General features: G+C 36.3%; 1 long non-coding RNA gene across 1 annotated transcript; it reads right to left on the bottom strand.

The window, feature by feature from the left end:
* Positions 1-658: 658 nt before the first annotated feature.
* On the bottom strand, positions 659-3,325 carry LOC108945224 (uncharacterized). Its single transcript, XR_011414351.1, has 3 exons — positions 2,647-3,325; positions 1,379-2,421; positions 659-1,346 (listed from the first exon to the last, which is right to left on the bottom strand). It is a non-coding gene; the product is annotated as an uncharacterized lncRNA (long non-coding RNA).
* Between the last annotated feature and the right edge of the window lie 20,106 nt (positions 3,326-23,431).

Raw genomic sequence — 23,431 nt, 5'->3', positions numbered from 1 at the left:
TTTAGGAATGTGCTTCTTGATAAAAGTAGTTCTGGAAGGCCCTACTGTTCTATTCCATTTCTCAAAACAGACCTTGAGTAATCACTTCCATCTCTCATTGCTCAAGTTCACCATGGAAGGCTTTACCTTCCTCACTGAATGAACATTTCTCTTGATTAGGCTTTCTTTCAGAAGACAGAAGTGAATGTCATATGACATTAATATGACAACAAAAAACTTTACAATGTTAACTCTAATGAAAATATAAGTCCTACCTTCGACTTTCCACATAACAGGATAAGGTGAAGTAATAACAGTAAATAACAGACTTACACGATGACACTCTTTTTTCAATATTAAGATGAACAAAGATGTGCCCTATACATGTTTTCAGCCATATCGAGAGTTATTCTAATCATGTTAGCTAATCATTCCCCTCGCAGTGCTCTGTTTCTATAGTTTAATAGTTTTAAAGAGTCTCAATCTCTTACCTCCATGTTGCATTGTAAAGAATTATCTTACATAGATACCTTCTTGAGCATACATAAGATCTGTTTAAAGAAAATTTTGCACACAGAGTTGTGCATGCAGTATAGTCTTACCATCACCTAGGAGTGCATCTTGTTGACAGTCTACTAAGCCTATTATATGCCAACATCATGATAATTACCATTATGTTAGAGTAAAAAATTAAAAGTTAATTTTAATTGTTTATAAAAAAGCAATTAATTCTTAACATATACAACTAAAACTAAAATTCCTATACCCATATTTACATCATCAAATATTTTCAGTGTCTCCATATGCATTTTTGGAAATATCGTCGTCTATATAGATTCAGCTTATGTGCCTTCAAGCAACCAGGTTTATCGTGACAATATTGAAATGAATATATGCTTTACAAATTTGAAAAACGGCATTTGTTAATCACACTGCAGAGCCTACATCACAACGTTGACAGTTCAAACATTCCAAGCCAATTAACCAAGCTATAATTACTACCTAAGAATTGTTTATTCATTTTATAATTACTTTTTGCATCAACCACTATACCAACAACTTATCCACCACCATTTTAACTACATCATCTGAAGGAGCCTAGGCATATTCAAGCAAAAGATCTAAGATCCAAAAAATAAATTATCAACTCCACCACACTTGCTGATATTGGTACTGAAAATTTGAACAACTAAGAAATGTGCAAATAATGATAGAATTATATAACATCACAAAAACTAAGCATGAAACCTCGTCGGTCACCTTTGGTAGGTCGTTAGTAGCATTTTAAAATGCTTGTTCAGTGGTTTCCAGTTCAAAAGGCATTGGGCATTAGAAGATAGTTAATAATTAAGCTACATCTTAATGTACTGATTCATATAAGACATATTCTGCTTTGTACCAAAAAGAGAAACTTTTTATTACAGTGAAATATCATATATTTATATAATCATTTTTAAGGTAAAGAGATTGCAAATAGCGTACGGGGAGATCTTAGCAGTAAATGACATTCATACTTGCTCAGTGACCATTCACTGGTTCATTATCTTAGTTGAACCAAATTAATTGATATACCAGAAATGTGAAGCATATTTACCTGTGGCAGTGATTGTGATATCTTCTAACAAAGCTAGTTTACAATAATGTGATTCAAGCCTACGAACGAAGAGACTAAGCACTACCGACCTTCGAAAATTACTTGTCTAGTTTTTCAATTTTCATAACCATAAATAAATTATCAAGACAAAGAAACTTTGATGCGAAGCAGAAGAACTCGCAAGATTCACCTAACTTATTTGCTTTTGGGCCCATCAAAGTTACAGCAAATTGAAAGCTTTTTCTTATCCTACGATTAGTCTTTGTTTCTTTAGCCAGCTATTACAGATTTGATATCAGAAATGCATACTTCAATTGACTTATGATATCATGTGAATGATGAGTTATACAAAGTAGAATCTTTTCAACTTTTAACAGTTAGTATTCACTATAGTTCTCAAAATGGAATCTTTTTAACTTCTAACAGTTAGTATTCAATATAGCTCTCATAGAATATTTCTTATACTATTAACTTCAATCTCAAGAAGTGTAAATATAAACTCCAAGAGTTATATGAATGTTAAAAAATTGCTCTTAATATACCATTCATTACTTGCAACTTATCAGCGATGGCAAAGATTATTGTTTCTTTCACCTTTTCATATTAATAAGAGTAGTTATATGGAATCTCATGTTACGAAAAAAAGAGCCCAAATAAGCTCTTCATAATCACCAACAAAATTCTAAAAAATTTTAAAAAAATAAAGAGAGAAGAATACAAAATACAATCCTCAAAAAAAGTCAGAGATATGTTGTCACAGAGACAGTGAAGAGATACCATAGAGGGCATTAGAGTTGAGGGCTTATTTTCTGGAGTCACAATTACTGGAGTATCAAATGCACAGTCACCTGTAAGAGCAATACACATCTAATGTAGAAACATAGCTTATTTAGGAACCCAAAAGGAAAAGCCCCAATTTCTAAATAAAATATAATATAATCCCCAAAACCGATTTTGTGAAAACCCATTAAAATTCCCATCATAAATTGTATATTCCCATCATAAATTGCTTATAAGAATCTATGAATAACTATAAAGCAAGGAAAAAGATTAAAATTTAAGGAGAAAACTACATCTTTTACCATTGATATTTAACAGTTTGATTGCTTTTCAACCTTTAGAAAGGTCCTCAACCACCGGAGAAAGATCATGAAGTCGCTAGTCTAGGGATTTGTCGACGCCTACAAACGGCAATTCAATTTTGCTTGCAAGAAAGATCTTTACACTTTCTGAGAAGAAGACAAGGGAGAGTGAGAGCAACTAAGAAAAGTGGAAAGAAGGCAATGGAACATAATGCTTCTGGAATTATGTCGAGCATGCAGTAAAGGACGGAGCGAAAAGATAATTTTTTGGTCGACCAACTTCTCATTTCTCTTAAATTCCATTATCATCTCAATTTTTAACTTGTATTCAATGGAACTAATTTATTCCTTATCTTATGCTAGACTTGATTTCTTCCACTTGAAGCTAACTTGAGTTTCGTAAAAATAAAAACAATCTAACATTAGCTATTTAAACAACATTATCATCAAAAGAAAGTACATACTATCCCATTTTTTATGATGACAAAACATTGATACCCCCTAACAGAAATAAAAAGCCAAACTATTTTATCAAATATCACACCATTTCAATGCAAATTAAGTATTTCAAGTATCTACCTTTTTTTCTGTAAAATGATGATATTCGAGAAGATCAATACTACTCTTTTACATCAAAGATTCATGGAAATGCACATAATTTAACTAATAGTTGCAATATGTTGGACTAGTATCACTATCCTCCTTAAAAAATAAAAAATAAAAAATAAAAAGGGACGCGTACAAAGCATCTTGCATCCTCCTAAAAATATGACGATTTAATTTATCTTCAATGGGATATAAGAACCCCTCTCGCAAATAAATAATTTTCAAATGAGCTTAATGTGAAAATATATAATTAGGCATGTTGATTAATTATGTTAATGTATATATATCTACTAGATGAGGAAAGGCCCGTATACGGGACCAACATTGTAGTCTTAAAATTATTGTTTGTCAGGGCTCAATTAATTTTTTGATAAATAAATCGATCCTCGTTATATCCATTTAATCACGGATAGAGAATGATATTGGGGTCACAATTTATAATTAGTTTATTTTAATAATTTACCTAAAATTAAACTATAAATTATAATCTGATTAAGTTGCTCCAATTAACATAAAAAAAATATATGTGCTATAATACTCATTTTTAACATCCATATCAAACATAAATATCAAATTGAAAATTTAATTTCAATGGTATTATTTTCTCAATGTATTTGAATATTTTGCAAGAGAATACATTAAAGCTACAAGTGTCATCTATATTAACAAAATTTCTAGAATAAGAAGCTTACCAATCTATCTGTAAACTATTCTTGAATACATCCAAATTGGTTTCGCAAGAGTTTCAACAGTGGGAACTATCAGCTACTTGATGAAAGTTAACACGAACAACATCATTCTTTACGATACGATAAAAGATGAAAAAAACTTACTATAATTTTATTTCATGTCTTGTATACAACAAAATCAACAGAAATTTTTAGTACATTAAATAAAGAGAACTTTCAAGGGGACTTGCATCCCTAAAGAGGCAATTTACTACTTCAAACAAAGAGAACCAAAGGCACTAAATAAATATTAACATGATATAAATTGTAGTAATTCAATATAGTAGTTCAAATTATATTTTATTACAACTCGTTTAAAATAATGTTAACTGGTGATAAAATATTAAACATTTGATAGAAGTCTATATAAATTATTATAGGGATTTTAATTTTTTTCTTAATTAAGGAGATAAGAGAAATGTTTTTATTTTTCTATAGATTTATCATGTGTTAATTTTCATAATGAAACAATATAAAAATTATAACAAATAATGTTTAGGATAATTTATTAATAGTTGAAAACTTATCGGGGAAGAATGAGTTCAAACAAAGTAGATTAAATTTTCACATCAATTAAGCATATAAGAGATAGCCCCCTAATAAAGTATGAACAAATCTCATCACTTAAATTAACTTTTGAGATTTAATAAACTATAGTTTTTAAAATTACTTTTGAATATGAAATTTTCTAGTTTGAAATCGCTTTCAAATAGTGTGGATAGATGAAAACCTTTTAATTTTAATTTTTAAATTGCTTTAAAATAGTATGGTAAATACGAAAATCTTGTAAATATTTACCGATATTTCTTTTTGTTGCTCTATTATTTAAATCTTACGTTTTTCTCTGTGGAAACTTCTAGTTGACTAAACCAGGATTGTTGTGGTTATGGGAATGTGAGGTCTACGTGTATCAATGACAATTTGCATTTAAGAATTGCAAACAATGTAGGAATTTTTCTGAAATGACATATATGCCCTTGGTTGACCATCTTTCATTTTCTATATAATAGATAGAAAAATAACAAATACACCGTCCGTTTCAATTTAGATGAGCTAATTTGACTCAGCACGGAATTTAAGAAAAAAAAGAAGACTTTTAAAACTTGTGGTCTTAAAAACTTAACGGGTAAAAGTTTTATGGGGCCATGACATTTGTGTGGTTATAAAAGTTTCTCATTAAGGGTAAAATGGATAAAATAAAAAGTTTAAAGTTGAATTATTTATAAATTCAAAAATATATTATTTATTTTGGAACAGATTAAAAAAAAAGTAACTCCTCTGATTTGACACAGAGAAAGTACTATATTTTTTTCGTATTGTAACTAGAAAAAACGTAAATAAATTAAGAACTACACTCTCCGTTTAAGTTGACTGTGATACACTTTTTATATTAATCTATTCAAGAAAATAACATGTATTATATTAAAAAATAATTTAATTTTAAACTTATTATTTTACCCTTTTTACTTTTAATGAGAAATTTTTATAGTCATAAATAATATAAAATAACTTAAGACTACAAGGTTTAGATATTTTATAATTACATAAATATTATTATTACATATTTAAAGGCTAGATTTTAAAAAATAATAATTTTGTGTCAAGTCAAATTATATACTCCCTCCGTTTCAATTTAGATGAGGTAGTTTGACTCGGCACGAAGTTTAAGAAAAAGAAGAAGACTTTTAAAAATTGTGGTCTTAAAAACTTAAGGGGTAAAGGCTTTGTGGGACCATGTCATTTGTGTGGTTATAAAAATTTCTCATTAACGGTAAAATGAGTAAAATGAAGAGTTTAAAGTTAAATTATTTCTAAATTTAAAAATATATCATTTATTTTGAAACAGACTAAAAAAAAGTACCTCATCTAATTTGAAACGGAGTGAGCAATACATTATAAACTGAAACTTAAAAGAAGTTCTAATTAAGTTGGTCAAAGGCAAAAAGCTGAAATATCCATTACCGCCAAAAGGAAACCTAATCTTTTTTTGAGGAAAAAAGAAATGGAAAAAGACTATACCCATTATGTCAGAAAAGGCTAACAAGGCTTACCAACTAGCCAATAATAACTCCTCAGACCTCAGTCCTCGGTCCTCGGTCCTCGGTCCTCAGTCCTGTGAAGGGAAAGGGAAAGCCCAACCATTCCATCACCACAGCATTCAGAAGACTGACACCAATAATAGCACATAAATGGCCATCTTGCAATGGCAGTACTCCAGAAATCATTTGACTACTGGGCCACCTTTGACCGGTCCTTTTGCTATGCCCTACACATTTTGCTCACAAGTTATAGTCAGCCACTACACTATTTTATCACATTTCTGCAAAGAAAGATTATTGGTAGGTTTAAATGACTGGAATAATTGTGATAATAATTTATGGACATCTCAACTATTCCACTGATATTTGGTTTTTCCCATTAGAATAGACACCGCATATATCTATTAATCATTAACTTAGACCAATATAAAGAAAATTATTTACCGAAGAAAATCACATTTGTACAAAATTAGTAGATACAATCATGTATATTTAAGAACTAGTTTTAGTACACGTACCTCGCACGTATTGCCTAGCGATTATTGTAAAATTTATATTTAAAATTAATAAAATTAAAATAAGATTAGATATCATAAATTTAAAATTAGTCTGAATTCTTTCTTAAATATAAAAGTGAACAACAAGAATATTAGCATAATTACTATATTAGAGTGACTCGAACTCATTTTTTTATTTAACCTCTAACATAAAAAGTCGGAACAATAAAAAACTGGTATTTAACTTGTAAATATAGCAAAAAATTCCCTATAATTGAAAATCTTACCAATACAATATAGTGTCTAAAGTATATCATTGTCACGACCCAATTTAAGATCATGACCGGTACTTAGAAGCAAGTGCCCCCAAGTAAGTCTCATCGGTATTTTACAGAAAATCGAACAGAGTTTTCCCTGTTTTTGGACTATCCCAAAAATTTTCATATCTCAAATCAGCAACCAAACACCCTAATATCATTCCAAACAACAATAACTTTATCAATTAACCCAAACAAATATATACCATTAATAGTTCACCCACTTACAACTAGAAATACTAATTTATCTGCAACTTTGATAATAAAGAGCGATAGCCAACATAAGTCCATAATAACAAACAAATACTCGTGACACTAAAAGAATGACTATGGAGCGACTCTAAGAGTTCAAAAAAAAGACCATAACAATAAATAAAATCTCCGCCCATGCGAACAAGTGCGAGGCTCACAAAGAACTATCAACATGTGCACTTTAATTAACGAAATCCTCGCCTACGTCAACTGCTGTCTCTGTAAAATAAATTAGCGGGGAATGAGTCACTAGCTCAGTGAGTAATAATACTTAACCACAACCGTTTTTATTGGGGATAAGTCAGAAAATATGCTTGTATAATAATCACAAAATAAAATGCCCTTTTTAAAACAGTAATAATAATTAGTCTCATCATGTATTTCCTGTAACAAAATTAATTTAACAATTCAGTAATAAGCTCGGTAAATACTATGTCATAGCAAATCTTTATATTTGGGAGGTTTTCAGAAAAGGATCATGTAATCTGTATCACTGTATGGACCCCTTCGTAAGAGCAGTGAAATATAACTATAGGTCCCTACTCGAGGAAAAATTATAACTGTATGCTAGTTCTACCTTCCCACTAGCGAGGTCTCTAACTGTACTCGGTAATCAGTAAATACAAGGTGTACCAGGTCTAACGAACCCGCTGTTAGCTACGGGATCCTTCAAAGTCTCCTCCCATTCATACTTTTCTTTGTAAACAGTAAATCTTCACATGGAAGCATTTTCAAAACTGTATAGGGCATTTCAATTTTTATCAAATTATGTAATTCAATTTCGGTAACGGTAATCATATCTCTAGTAATAGTAAAACATGTCTAGTAACAGTGGGAACATTTTAAATAACTGTAAACATCTCAAGTAAACTATTCAGTACCATATCAAGTAAGAGACTTGTCCCATATGCAATTTCAAACATTCGGTAACACATTTTATTTTCAAAATAATGTATAAACCATGCAGGTTATGAAAACACAAATTGCGGTAAGATTACTACTCATAGTACTCGTACTGAAATACCAAACACGTCTCCTCGAGCAATATATACGCCTTCCTTCAATCAATCTATAATCATATCATATCGTTAGCGAATTAACTTTCTTGTTTAGGCTAATTTGTAACTAATTTAGAATACCAACTCTCAAAGTTTCATGTTTGAATATCAATTTGTCAAGTTGGATTTATCCAGATCACGTGAAAATAGTTTTATACCTTAATCGCATTCCTTTAAGTCATATGTATATTCTGAGGGTAAGGCAAGTTACCGTAGAAAATATATTATTCCAAATTGCTTTTGAAAATTTTAAAACTTGCTTAAGTAATTAATTGCACCATATCTCTATCAAGATAGTTTCTTCAATGAATTATTCACTCAAATATACACCAGTAACTCTGTCTCTTTGTTGTATTTAAATAAGCTATTCATAATCTATATAAATTGCTTAAATTTCAGAAAAAAAAAAGTTATGAAAGAATCTGTCCACATAACTAAAATAAAGAGTTTAAATGGTACCCGTATACTCAGAGTGTTTAGAGCTCTCCAGTGATACTGTGTGACTTTTAATTTGTTACTCTCCAAGGTTCCTTGATGATATGAGTGCATCCAAGGCTCTGTGGTTTCTTCTAAAATACAATTGATGAAAGATTTTACCTTGCTTCTAATTAGTTACTGCCCAACGTTGCTAATAGAGAACTTTAGAACTCCTCTCCAAAATCCCTTGTTATTTTTGTTTTAGTTGCAGGCAAAGTTTCAATTCCTTCTTTTGATGGACTCTCATAACCTATTTCCTGGTGGGTCTTGGCCCCCTTAACTGTATTTTTTTTTTTTTTGAGTAAATTACTTAACTACCCTTATTTAAATGTGAGGTATTACATTCTCCCCACCTTATGAAATTTGGTCTCCGAATATAACTCAAGTACGTGCATGTATACTGAATTAAATGATGATACTTGACTCGCATAGCGTCTTCCACTTTCCAAGTAGCTTCTTTAACGGTATGATTTATCCATAAGACTTTAACTAACACAATCTCTTTTGACCGTAGCTTTGTTACTCGTCTATCAATAATAGCTATTGGCTCCTCCTCGTAAGATAACTTCTCATCAAGCGGTATAGTCGGTGCTTCAAGCACTTGAGAGGAGTTCGATATACATTTTCTAAGCATAAAGACATGAAATACTGGATGAACAAAAGATAACTCAGTAGGAAGTGCCAAACGATATGCCACAGCTCCCACTCGGTTAAGTATCTCGTACGGACCTATAAATCTCGGGCTCAACTTATCTCCTTTTTTGAATCACATCACGCACTTCATAGGAGAGACTCGTAGAATCACTTTGTCTACCAATTGTAAACACTAAGTCTCTTCTTCTCTTATCCGCATAAGATTTTTGACTGCTTTGAACTGTGAGCAATCTCTGTCTAATCAATTGGGCCTTGTCAATAGCTTCTTGTACTAAGTGGGGTCCCAATAAGTTAGTCTCACAAGTATCAAACCCTCCAATAGGAGAACGTCATCTTCTACCATATAATGCTTCGTACGGTGCCATTTGAATAATGGACTGGAAACTATTGTTGTAAGCAAATTCAGCTAAAGGTAGATAAGCGTCACAACTATCTCCAAACTCAAGAATACAAGCTCTCAACATTGTTACATCTCGCGTTTTCATACGTTAAAGTTTTATCGTAAGTTAATCGACGTAAGCTCGGAGATGGGATTATCTTGAGATTATAAGCGTGTATGCTATTTATAACAAGCGATAAGTAAGTGCCGTGAAATATAAAGGGTGAACGAATCAAAGAAAATGAGTTTTGTTGAAGGTTGTCGATTTGGGATAAATACGGTCTGAGCTATAATAGCCGATATTTATGGACTAGTGCCATAAAAGGTACCATATGACCATGATAGTATGATGTATAAAGTGTATTTAAAATGAGTAGTATTTTAAATAATTTGAGATAATTCTTAATTATGTGGGTAATTGGTTGATTATCAATTAATGGGAGATTAATTAATTAATTAAAAAATTAGTGATTAATAAATTAAGATCCTAAAAGAGGTCCCAATGTGGAAGCCCATCTTTCCCAATTTAGTGACTCTTAAGCCACACTTCAAGGTGGCAAAATATTGTGAACTAATGGCTTAGTCACCTTGCCAAAGTGGGGTCCACCCTATAATAAAAATACCTCCAAAAATCACTTTAAGGAGACGGATTAAGAGATTCAGTAACGGATGGGATTTGGATTCTCAACAATTTCATATGAAGCTTAGTAACGTGACATTTTCTGATTCAACAAGAATTCAAGCTCATAGCAATGTGACATTTTTTTGGCAATTTTAAAGAAGCCCGGTATAATCTTTCTCAAAAATATCATACGAATTTTTCCCTACTCCGATCTTGCCGTCACGAATTTTGTCACAATTGTCGTGTGCTAGAAGGGTTGTCCAGAGAACCGGCTCAGGTATGTTAAGGCTAAACCCTTCCTTCATTTTGGTATGATCTCTTAATTACATGTGTTTGATAACGAGGCATAAAGAGAAGTTCATACTCCTGAATTTATATACATTATCCTAGTCTCATAAATTACATTATTCTCCTTATCGGGACTTCATATTTAATTGAGTATTGTCTTTTCCAGTCAAGAGAGCAGAGAGCCTATATATACAATATTACAGTATTTTCATTACCATCGAGCTATAATCGGTGGGCAGGCCCCTATTGGGCAACCTCTGATCAGATGGTAAGTTATATACTGAGCCTGCTGTGGCCGAGCGCCTATGAGCGAGCCCAGTTGGCAGAGATACAGAGCCTAGTATGGCCGAGCGCCTATGAGCGAGCCTACTACGGCAGAGCAGTTATATATATATACCGAGCCTTATAGGACCGGACATCTATTTTACTTACTGTATTGAGAGAGTTGAGTCAGTATCAGTAGGTAAGCATATCTTCAGATTATCTTTGACTCCCAGTTACTTTCAGTTATTATATTACTAGTTCAGTTTTAGTTTTCAGTTATTCTGTTGCCTTACATACTTGGTACATTATTTTGTACTGACGTCCCTTTCTCTGGGGACACTGCATTTCATGCGTGCAGGTTCAGACAGATAGGCGGGTAGACCTCCTCAGTAGGTGTTGCCCGAGTTCAGCTTTATCGGTAAGCTCCACGTCCTTTGGAGTTGCCGGGTCTAAGAGTTTTGTGTACATCTTATGTATATATGTATATAGGTTATGAGTAGGTCGGAGCCCTGTTCCTATCACGGTACATCCATCTGTAGAGGCTTGTAGACATAACCTGTCAGTTAGTGTAGTATATTTGGTTTGTAGGCCTTGTATGTATATTTTGTTGGTTTGTCAGCTGTAGTAGTCATGACGGCCTTGCCGGCCCAACTTTATATTAATGTTTAGTCAGCGTTGGTTTCCATTCAGTTTTATATTTTGCTTCGCAAATTGTCTTGCAATATGGCCCATGGCCAAAGTATGACATTATATGTTTAGAGTCCCTTAGTCGCAAGTTGGTACGCAAGGATAGGTGAGGCACCGGGTGCCGATCTCGCCCTCTCCCAGGTTCGGGGCGTGACAAAAGTGGTATCAGAGCAGTTCTGTCCTAGGGAGTCTACAAGCCGTGTCTAGTAGGGTCTTGTTTATGTGTTGTGCACCACATAATATAAGCAGGGGACTACATGGCATTTAGGAGTTGGTTACCTATCTTTCAAATCTAAATCGTGCTATAGAACTGAGTTATAGGAAATTTGAGTTAAATTTACATGTTGGCATTTGCATGCACATATGACGGTGACTAGGAAGACTACGGCTAGTCAGAGGAGAGATACAACAGTAGGTGAGGGGACCAGCAGGGTACCCCTAGTAGATGGGGCCCAATCGGAGGCCCAAGGAGAGACCCCTACCCAGCCATTACCGGCTCCTCCACCACCTGAGGAGATTCCTAGGGAGACCGCACATCCAGTTCCCCCTCCGCTTCCATCAGATCAGGACTTGAGGAATGCGGTGCATTTGTTGACATAGTTGGTAGCTACCCAGCAACATGCTAGGGCACCCGCTAGTGCAGGATCTTCTGAGGGGTCTGGGAGTTTAAGGGTCTGAGAGTTTATTGCTTTGAGTCCCCCAGAGTTCACGGGGACGGATCAGAGGGAGGACCCGCAGGATTTCATAGACCAGCTTCACAGGATCTTTCCGGTTATGCATGCCACGGAGAAAGAGGTAGTTGAGCTAGCACCTTTTCGACTCCGAGATATAGCCATCCTTTGGTGCGAGGGATGGGAAAGATCCAGGGGACGTGATGCACCTCCAGCTATTTGGGAAAAATTTTCAGATGCCTTCCTTGACAAGTACTTACCACGGGAGATCCGACAGGCTCGAGTCGATCAGTTTCTAGCCCTTAAACAGGGCAATATGAGTGTTCGAGAGTATAGTCTCCTTTTTGGCTCATTGGCCAGATATGAACCATCCATAGTTGCTACTATGCGGGATAGGATCCACAGGTTTATAGCAGGGTTAGCCCCAGAGTTGACCGAGGCATGTGCCACCGCTGCATTGCAAGATAGTATGGATATCTCCCGGATTCAGGCATTCGCCTAGAATATAGAAAGGGGTAGGTGTCTGATGTTGGGCATATTTCGATATGTGTTGATGTTACTTTACCCATGTTTTAACCACTTTTTGATGCTATTTGATCTTTAAAATGCCCAACATAGTTTAATTATTGGTTTTATGACTAATTGAGTTGTATGTGATGATTTATGGTGTTTAGAGTGCAAAAATATAAAGAAAAGGTGCTCTAGGTAGAGGAAGAGGGGTTGGATGCGTCGCATCCAATCTAGAAAAAAATCAGATTTCATGCACCCTTAGCAGTGAAGTCGGCCCATAGCATCCGCCTTAGCATCCACACCTGGGCAAAGCTGAGATGGAGGAACAAAGGGTGGATGCAAAGCATCCACCCTAACATGCGAAGCTGAGAAGTGGAGGACGAGGTAGATGCGATGCATCCACCCTAGCATCAATCCCTGAAGCTGATTTGGATTAGAAATAGGAGAACTTTGGCCCACGACTTTTGTACGCAATATATAAGCCAAAAATGCCTCTTTTAGGTCATCGAACATATTGGGAAGGGGGAAAAAGCCACGACAAAGCTGGGGAACCACGGAATTCATCTTGAGTTCTTATTTTTCCTTCTTTTATTGATTATTATGCACTCTTGTGAATTATTTGATGATTGCATGAACATGAGTGGCTAAGAACCCTATTATTCTAGGGTCATGGGTGATACATGAATGTTGATGTTTGAAGTTTAATTTGACAAAGTTGATTTTATCATATTGGGTTGTTTATTTAATTCTATTTTTAATTAATTTGCTGAGTAGCTAAAAGTGAATTACTATCTACGAATCTAGAGTTGAACTCGAAAGTGGGAATTCTAGATTGCATATAGAATTAAATAGAGCAAGTTCTTGAACCCGGACATCGGGGAACGGATTCGCAATTAGGATAGAAATATACCTAATTGTCTTGCTCGGTTGAGATACAGGAAGTGTAAATGCATTCTTGTTAATCTTAATTCCATAGACATATAGGCATTAAGTTAGCTTGAATAGGCGAGTAAGAACTCGACAGATTCTTATGAGTAATATCAACCCTGTCAATCAATAATCCAGATAAATCAATTAGTTATTTTAAGCTAAGAATGCAACATGATTGTTAGATAACCCGTGAACCTGGAATATTATCTCCTATTGATTGTTATTCGAAATCATTTAAGTGTTGTGGTTGATCTTTAGTATTTCATTACTTGATAGTTTTTAGGTAGTAAATTAGAAAATTATCTATTTTGTGAGAAATCACTTGAATCGATAAGTTATTTGAGTTTGAGTTAGTCAAAAGTTAATCATAAGTCTTCGTGGGAACGATACTCTACTCATTACTATATTACTTGACGACCACGTATACTTGCGTGAGTGTGTTTGGTCGCAACAAGTTTTTGGCGCCGTTGCCGGGGACCTAGAAATTAGCTACTTGACTGAGTTAAGCTTTTATTACTTATTTGTTCAAGTTTTAATTTTTAGTTTGCCTTATTTATGTTAACACAGGATCTTCTCTTGAATGCGGAGGAGTAGAAGTGCAAACAACCTCCTTCCTTTTGTTCTAGAAATTGAAAGAACACTTCATAGAGTGAGGAGGGAAGTCGAAGCTAGAATGAGAATAGAAAGAGAGTTGGACATCGTAGTTCAACCACAACCAATAGAGATGGCAGGTAATGAGGAGCGTCCGGTGATAGAAGCCGCAAGGCCCAATTTTGCTAATATGACTCAGGCTATCGTGAAGCCTGATATCACGGGGCATTTTGAACTCAAATAGTACATGGTACAGCTGATTCAGTCCACAGGACAATATGTGGGTCTATCTCATGAAGACCTTCAGAGGCACATTCAGAACTTCTTGGAAATTACGGACACTTACAATTATCTGAACGTTTCCAAGGACTATGTCAGGCTGACACTATTTCCCTTTTCATTGTTGGGGGAAGCTAAGGAATGGTTGCAAAAGGAGCCCGCGAACTCAATCCACACTTGGGATGATTTAGTAAGGAAATTCCTAATTAAGTTTTTTCCTACTAAGAAGACAAAATCGCTGAGGAGCCAAATTCATGGGTTCTAACAATGGGATGGAGAGACACTTCGTCAAGCTTGGGAAAGATATAAGAAGCTACTCAGAGACTTCCCGTATCATTGTCAGACTGATGAGGTATTGGGTCACACTTTTGTTGATGGGCTAGACGAGGCATCAAAGATGAATCTTGCTTCAGCTTGTGGGGGTAGTTGCATGGAGTGGCCGTATAGTGAAATACAACTCTTGATAAATAACTTCACTGCTAATGACCATAATTGGCAAGGAGATGGGGACTCAAGAAGAGCAATTAAACAGAAGGCGGCCGGGGTGATTGAGCTTGATGACTTCTCAGCCATGAGGGCAGATATTGTAAAGCTGGCAAATCAGATGAACAGAATGACAATGCAACAAACATAACAGATGCAACATGTACAGCAAATGTCTATTTGCTGTGAACTATGTGGTGATAGTCATATGAGTGACATGTGCCCCATGAATCCTGAATCTATATACTATGTGGGGCAACAAAACAGAGGTCCGATGAATCAGCATGCACAATATGGGAACACTTACAATCCAAATTGGAGGAATCATCCTAACTTCTCATGGGGCGGAAATCAACAGAATCAGAATCAGTATAGGCCTCAAGGAAATATCAATCAGCCTCAGAAGCCACCCCAACAAACAGAAGAGAGTACGAATGACTTGCTAAAAAAGTTGTTGCTTGACAATCAACAGCTCAGGACCGATTTCAGAAATCTTGAGAGGCAAATGGGGCAGTTAGCAACAAATCAAAATACTAGACCTACATGCTCTCTTCCCAGTGATACAGAGAAGAACCCTCAAGTTAATGCAGTTACACTCAGAAATGGGAGGGAACTAAAGGAAGTGCCAAAGAAGAGAAAGGACAAACCTATACCTGAGGGGGAGCTGACCCCTAAGGCAATACACGAGTCAAAGAAAAATGATGCAAGTTCAGAGCCAGTGGAGGCTGCAAGGCCACCACCACCTTTCCCCTAGAGATTGCAGAAAAAGAATGACAATCGCATGTTCAACAAATTTCTCTCTATGTTGAGTCTGGTTTAATTAAATATTCCATTGGTGGATGTACTTCGTGAAATTACAAAGTATGCTAAGTACATAAAAGATATAATAGCTCACAAGAGAAAATTGACTGAGTTCGAGACAGTTGCACTTACTGAGGAGTGCACTTCAAGGGTCCAAAACAAGCTTCCTTAAAAGCTTAAGGATCCTGGCAGTTTCACCATCCAGGTGCGAATCGGTAATATTGATGTGGGTCGTGCTCTTTATGATTTGGGGGCGAGCATAAATCTGATGCCATTGTCCTTGTTTAAGAAATTGGATTTGGGAGCTCCAAGACCAACCACTGTGATGTTGCAATTAGCTGATAGGTCCATAGCCTACCCTGAAGGAGTGATTGAAGATGTGCTGCTACAAATTGGGAAATTTATCTTACCAGCTGACTTCATTATTCTAGATTTTGAGGCTGATGAACAAGTTCCAATCATATTGGGACGACCTCTCTTGGCTACTAGTGATGTAATAATTAAAGTGAGAGAAGGGAAAATGATTATGAGGGTGGACAACGAGGAAGCAGTCTTTAATGTCTACAAAGCAATCCAACTTCCCCGCCACTATGAGGAGCTCTCTATGATATCTGTTGTGGAGGTGGATGAGCAACTTCTTGACACGAGTGTATATCTAGACGACTCTCTAGAAAAAGCACTCATGTTGTTTGATAGCTTGATGATTGATGATGAGGTTGAGGAGATGATGCATATCCTAGATGCATCATGTGCTTACATGCAAGGAATACACCCATTTGAGCCCCTGAATAGGCCAAGTGGTCCCCCTCCAAAGCCGTCAATTGAAGAAGCTCCAAAATTGGAGCTTAAACCCCTACCCCCTCACCTTCAATATTCTTATTTGGGTAGTTCTGACACTTTACTTGTTATTATTTCTTCTCACTTGTCTAAATTGCAGGAAGAAAAGCTATTGAGGGTGCTACGTGAGCACAAGCGAGCAATTGGGTGGACAATTTCTGACATTAAAGGCATTAGTCCAGCTTTCTGCATGCATAAAATCCTCATGGAGGACGGACACAAGACAAGTGTAGAGCAACAACGCCGACTAAATCCAATCATAAAAGAGGTGGTAAGAAAAGAAGTGATTAAGTGGCTAGATGCAGGTATTGTATTTCCAATCTCTGATAGCAAATGGGTAAGCCCCGTTCAATGTGTGCTGAAGAAAGGGGGGATGACTGTAGTAGTTAATGAAAATAATGACTTAATTACTACAAGAACTGTCACTGGATGGAGAATTTGCATAGATTATAGAAAATTGAACAATGCCACCCGGAAAGACCACTTTCCCCTCCCTTTTATTGACCAAATGCTTGATAGGTTAGCTGGCCAGGAATACTACTATTTCCTGGATAGTTATTCGGGGTATAATCAGATTGCTATAGCCCCAGAGGACCGAGAGAAAACTACATTTACGTGTCCTTATGGCACGCATGCATTCAAGAGAATGCCCTTTGGTCTTTGTAATGTACCTGCGACTTTTTAAAGTTGTATGATGGCTATTTTTACTGACATGGTTGAAAGATTTGTAGAAGTATTCATGGATGATTTTTCTGTGTTTGGATGTTCTTTTGATAATTGTTTAATGAACCTTGATAAAGTGCTTGCCAGGTGTGAAGAGACAAACTTGGTGCTAAACTGGGAAAAGTGTCATTTCATGGTACGTGAAGGTATAGTTTTGGGGTACAAGGTGTCCAAAAGTGGTTTGCAGGTGGACAAAGTGAAGGTGGAGGCGATTGAAAAATTTCCCCCACCGACATCCGTCAAAGGCATTCGCAGTTTCTTGGGCCATGCAGGTTTTTATCATCGTTTCATTAAAGATTTTATGAAAATTTCTTCTCCTTTGTGCAGGCTTCTTGAGAAAGATGTGCCCTTCAAGTTTGATGATGCCTGTCTGAAAGCATTTGAGGAGCTGAAGGGAAGGTTGGTGACTGCACCAATTATCATCACCCCAGATTGAACGCAATCATTTCAGTTGATGTGCGATGGAAGTGACATAGCAATCGGAGCTGTTTTGGGGCAAAAGAGGGATAAAATCTTTCACTCCATTTATTATGCGAGCAAAACTATGAATTCAGCTCAGATGAATTATACAGTTACTGAAAAGGAGTTGCTTGCAGTGATGTGGGCGTTTGACAAGTTCAGATCCTATCTAGTAGGAACCAAAGTCATCATTTACATAGATCATTCAGCTATCAGATTCTTGTTTGAAAAGAAAGACGCCAAGCCGAGGCTGATTCGTTGGGTCCTCCTCTTGCAAGAATTTGACTTAGAGATCCGAGATCGAAAAGGGACAGAAAATCAAGTGGTTGATCACTTGTCCAGATTAGAAAGTCGGAACCATGTAGCTGAAGGAAGGTCAATCAAAGAAACATTTCCTGATGAGTAGTTATTAACAGTCACCTCAGGTGAAGCCCCATGGTATGCGGATTATGTGAATTTTATTGCAAGTGGGGTGATGCCACTAGAATTGACACCTGATAATAGAAGAAGATTCTTACATGATGTGAGGCTCTACATGTGGGATGAGCCATTATTATATAGGCAGTGCGCAGATCAGTTGGTGCGAAGGTGTGTTCCTGAGGAAGAGATGAATGCTATACTGCATGACTGCCATGCTTCGCCATATGGAGGTCATCACGGCGGGGATAGAACCGCCCCAAAAGTGCTACAATCAGGTTTCTATTGGCCAAAATTGTTTAAGGATGCACATGCCTTTATTAAAAATTGTGACAGATGCCAAAGAACCGAAACTATCACAAGGAAGCACGAGATGCCCTTGCAAAATATTTTGGCAATAGAGCTTTTTGATGTTTGGGGGATTGATTTCATGGGACCGTTCCCATATTCTAATGGGGACAGGTACATCTTGGTGGCAGTCGACTATGTTTCTAAGTGGGTGGAGGCCATTGCTCTTCCTACTAATGACGCAAAGGTAGTGGTAAGCTTTGTAAAGAAGCACATCTTCACACGTTTTGGGACTCCAAGAGTGCTGATAAGCGACGGGGGAACTCACTTTTGTAACAAATTGCTAAATAATATTTTTGCAAATTATGGAGTTAAGCATAAGGTTTCCACTGCCTATCATCCCCAAACGAGTGGTCAAGTAGAAGTTTCCAACAGAGAGGTAAAGCAGATTTTGGAGAAAACAGTAAGTGGGAATAGAAAGGACTGGGCCGGGAAGCTGGATGATGCATTATGGGCATATCGCACTGCATACAAGACCCTCATAGGTACTTCTCCATACAAGTTGGTTTATGGGAAGGCATGCCACTTGCCCGTTGAGCTTGAACACAAAGCCTATTGGGCGATTAAAAAGCTAAATATGGAGATGGACTTGGCCGGTGAGAAGATATTGCTACAACTCAACGAGCTTGATGAATTTCGATTGCATGCGTATGAAAATGCCAAATTGTATAAAGAAAAGACAAAGAGGTGGCATGATAAGTACATCCAACATCGTGAGTTTGAGCCAGGTCAAGAAGTTCTCTTGTTTAATTCGAGGCTAAAGCTTTTTCTCGGAAAGCTTAAATCTTGATGGTCGGGTCCGTTTGAAGTGGTTAGTGTGAAACCTCATGGGGCGGTGGAATTACGTGATATGAGTTCCAATGCAACATTCTTGGTAAATGGCCAGAGAGTAAAACACTATTGGGGTGGTGACATTGCACGTCACAAGACCTCGATGGATTTGGTGGAGGCGTGAAGAACGTATTGTGTCGTGCCGCGACGTTAAATCAGGCGCTTGTTGGGAGGCAACCCAGCTTTACTGCTTTCTTTTATTTTTGTTTACTTTTTATTTTATTTTATTTTTATTATTTTGTAGTATTTATTTTTGTTTTGTATGATTATGAGCATAGGAAGCAAAGCCATTAGAAAAGTGCAAAAGCGAGCTAGATGGTGAGGACTAAGTGTGGGGTGCCCACACAAAGGACGATGCCTGGGGAAGTCTGAGTACCTCGTGAGCCGCTATTGCTTCGGCCTTTGGCCTACCAGGGAGTCTCGTTTACCCTCTTATTATTTATAGTGTGCATTGAGGACATTGCAAAATTTTAAGTGTGGGGTGAGGAGATCATTTGGATGAGTTTCTGTGCTATTTTAGCTTAGTTGTAGTACTCATTCTTAAGTGTAGTAAGTAGAAAAATTGGACTTTTCCCGACGATTGATCTACTAGACAGTTTTCTTGAGGGATTAAAGTCTAAACAAAAATCCAAAAATATGTCTTTTAGATTTCTTTAGGTAGTAATAATCCCCTGTGGTTTTTCTTTGTGCCTCAGTTCTTTTCCATGGGATGTAGTTTGAACAGGGTAGCTTTTTTCTTTCCGAGTAGATTAGGAATTTAGGGAATAAAAGGAGCAAGAATGATGAACCTAGGCGCCCTTGACTTGTTTGATAGTAGCATATTTATGCTTCGGCATGTGTAGTATCTTCTGTATGATTTGAAATTATTGATGATGCCTTGTTAAATTGGACAGCATATTTTGTGGCGCCTATGTCTCGTTTACATGACTTATGTTCACCTTGTGCTTAATGCTTAATATCTCGTTTCTCCGTGAATACTTACATTGTTTGAGAGTCGGAATGTGATCGTCCTTAGTGAGTCATGTGCCATGTGTGGTGAGGTTTTTGTGTAGTCCATGTATTGTACTTGTGTCTAGAACTTGCCCAGTATGTGAGCTGAAGCAAAATTTGAGGTGATGCTTGGTTTGAAAAATGATTTTAGGCTTTCTTTGATCTTTTTGAGCTTATTGCTTATCAAAAATAAAATTTATCCCTAGTTAACCATTTTGAGCCTATTGACTTTTATTTGGTACCCACATTACAAGCCTATACCCTTTTTATTCTTAATTGACATTGTTTTGATCCTTTTATCTCTTAAAGCACTTTAATTGTTAGATGAGCGCTAAAAGAAGTAAGAAGGGACTAAGTGTGGGGTGACTTTTGAGTGGAACCAATGAAAGAAAGAAAGATGCACCTGTTTTGTAAAATACTACACCACTAGCGAAAATTGAAAAAACAAAAAAAAAGAAAAATAGAAATGAATAAATTGTTGTCTTGTTCTTGCTAGTGGGTATGAATTAAAGTAGTGCTTAAAGAAGAAGGGACTGTTTTTGGGGGTGATATTGTTTGTGAAATTGAAGTGGTATTGAAGAAAATACGTTTAAAGTAATTTTGTGATGTATTAAATTGCTTAGGAGGGTGAGTCACTATTCCTTAAATATATCCTACCCATCCCTTAGCCCACATTACAACCATGAAAAAGTCCTAATTGATTTTAGATCGAGCGAGCTTACATTAGTAGAGATTTACATTAAGGGCAAGCCTATGGTACCAATTGCATGCATGTGACTTCTTTGTGAGAGTGAGCGATTTTCTTTGATATATGTGAGTCATTAAAATATATTTGATCATGAGATTCGAATGTGTGGATTGAACTCGCTCTCTTGTTCTTGTTGTGAGGGCACATGGTTTCACGAGGGATAGGTAACGTTATTAGACTTCTCTATGATGTTGGGTGTTCAAGCCATGAGTGCATAGTGACATTGAGTCGGTTTTTGAGGTTAGGATTGTTGTGAGCATGTTGTCTTTGTTCGAATATTTTTAAAGAATGGCATAAGTAAAGGGAAGGGTATGTGATGCATAGCCTAGAGCCTAATTGTTGCAAATAACCACGGTCATAGGTGCAGTGTGCTTTGAATGATAAGAGCTTAATTTTGTTTCGTCTACTATAGGATGGTTTGTTCGAGGACGAACAAAGGTTTAAGTGTGGGGTAGTGATGTTTGGCATATTTCGATATGTGTTGATGTTACTTTACCCATGTTTTAACCGCTTCTTGATGTTATTTGATCTTTAAAATGCCCAACATGGTTTAATTATTGGTTTTATGACTAATTGAGTTGTGTGTGGTGATTTAGGGTGTTTGAAGTGCAAAATTATGAAGAAAAGGTGCTCTAGGTAGAGGAAGAGGGGTTGGATACGTCGCATCCAATCTAGAAAAAAATCAGATTTCGTGCACCCTTAGCAGTGAAGTCGGCCCATAGCATCCGCCTTAGCATCTGCACCTGGGCAAAGCTGAGATGGAGGAACAAAGGGTGGATGCAAAGCATCCACCCTAACATGCGAAGCTGAGAAGTGGAGGACGAGGTAGATGCGATGCATCCACCCTAGCATCAATCCCTGAAGCTGATTTGGATTAGAAATAGGAGAACTTTGGCCCACGACTTTTGTACGCAATATATAAGCCAAAAACGCCTCTTTTAGGTCATCGAACATATTGGGAAGGGGGAAAAAGCCACGACAAAGCTGGGGAACCACGGAATTCATCTTGAGTTCTTATTTTTCCTTCTTTTATTGATTATTATGCACTCTTGTGAATTATTTGATGATTGCATGAACATGAGTGGCTAAGAACCCTATTATTCTAGGGTCATGGGCGATACATGAATGTTGATGTTTGAAGTTTAATTTGACAAAGTTGATTTTATCATATTGGGTTATTTATTTAATTTTATTTTTAATTAATTTGCTGAGTAGCTAACAGTGAATTACTATCTACGAATCTAGAGTTGAACTTGAAAGTGGGAATTCTAGATTGCATATAGAATTAAATAGAGCAAGTTCTTGAACCCGGACATCGGGGAACGGATTCGCAATTAGGATAGAAATATACCTAATTGTCTTGCTCGGTTGAGATATAGGAAGTGTAAATGCATTCTTGTTAATCTTAATTCCATAGACATATAGGTATTAAGTTAGCTTGAATAGGCGAGTAAGAACTCGACAGATTCTTATGAGTAATATCAACCCTGTCAATCAACAATCCAAATAAATCAATTAGTTATTTTAAGCTAAGAATGCAACATGATTGTTAGATAACTCGTGACCCTGGAATATTATCTCCTATTGATTGTTATTCGAAATCATTTAAGTGTTGTGGTTGATCTTTAGTATTTCATTACTTGATAGTTTTTAGGTAGTAAATTAGAAAATTATCTATTTTGTGAGAAATCGCTTGAATCGATAAGTTATTTGAGTTTGAGTTAGTTAAAAGTTAAGCATAAGTCTTCGTGGGAATGATACTCTACTCATTACTATATTACTTGACAACCACGTATACTAGCATGAGTGTGTTTGGTCGCAACAATGTCGGCAGCGGGGTTACGGAGATGTAACACCCCAGAAAAATTTCAAAGTACTTAAGTGTAAGGCCTGGTAAAATTTGTAAAGAAAATAATGTTTTATGGTGCCGGACTAGGCTTACGTGTGGCTCGGACTTTTTGGGTTGAACAATTCACTAGAATGAAAAGGAAAAATTTTGGCAGAAACTCACTAGGTCTTCATCCTAGAGGTAAGATTCTACACCCTAACCCTCAATTTCGAATTTTATGTGGAAATGGATAATAAGCAAGATAATTTCTGGGCAAGAGGGTTGGTTATTTTACATGCATGTGTTATCAAAGGGTGTAGAAAGATTATTGAGCTAAAAATGTTAAAGGTTGGGTTGTGGGATGATGGAATCTTCCATAAAAGGATATTGAAACCTTAATGCACATCTAATGTTTGATAAAATGCTCAAATGAGCTAGAACCATGATCATCTTCCTAATTTT

This window comes from Nicotiana tomentosiformis, chromosome 2 (assembly GCF_000390325.3).
Source record: "Nicotiana tomentosiformis chromosome 2, ASM39032v3, whole genome shotgun sequence".
In the NCBI taxonomy this organism is placed as follows: Eukaryota; Viridiplantae; Streptophyta; class Magnoliopsida; order Solanales; family Solanaceae; genus Nicotiana; species Nicotiana tomentosiformis.
The sequence above is the reverse complement of the archived record's forward strand: the minus strand, read 5'-3'. Positions and strand labels throughout refer to the sequence as shown.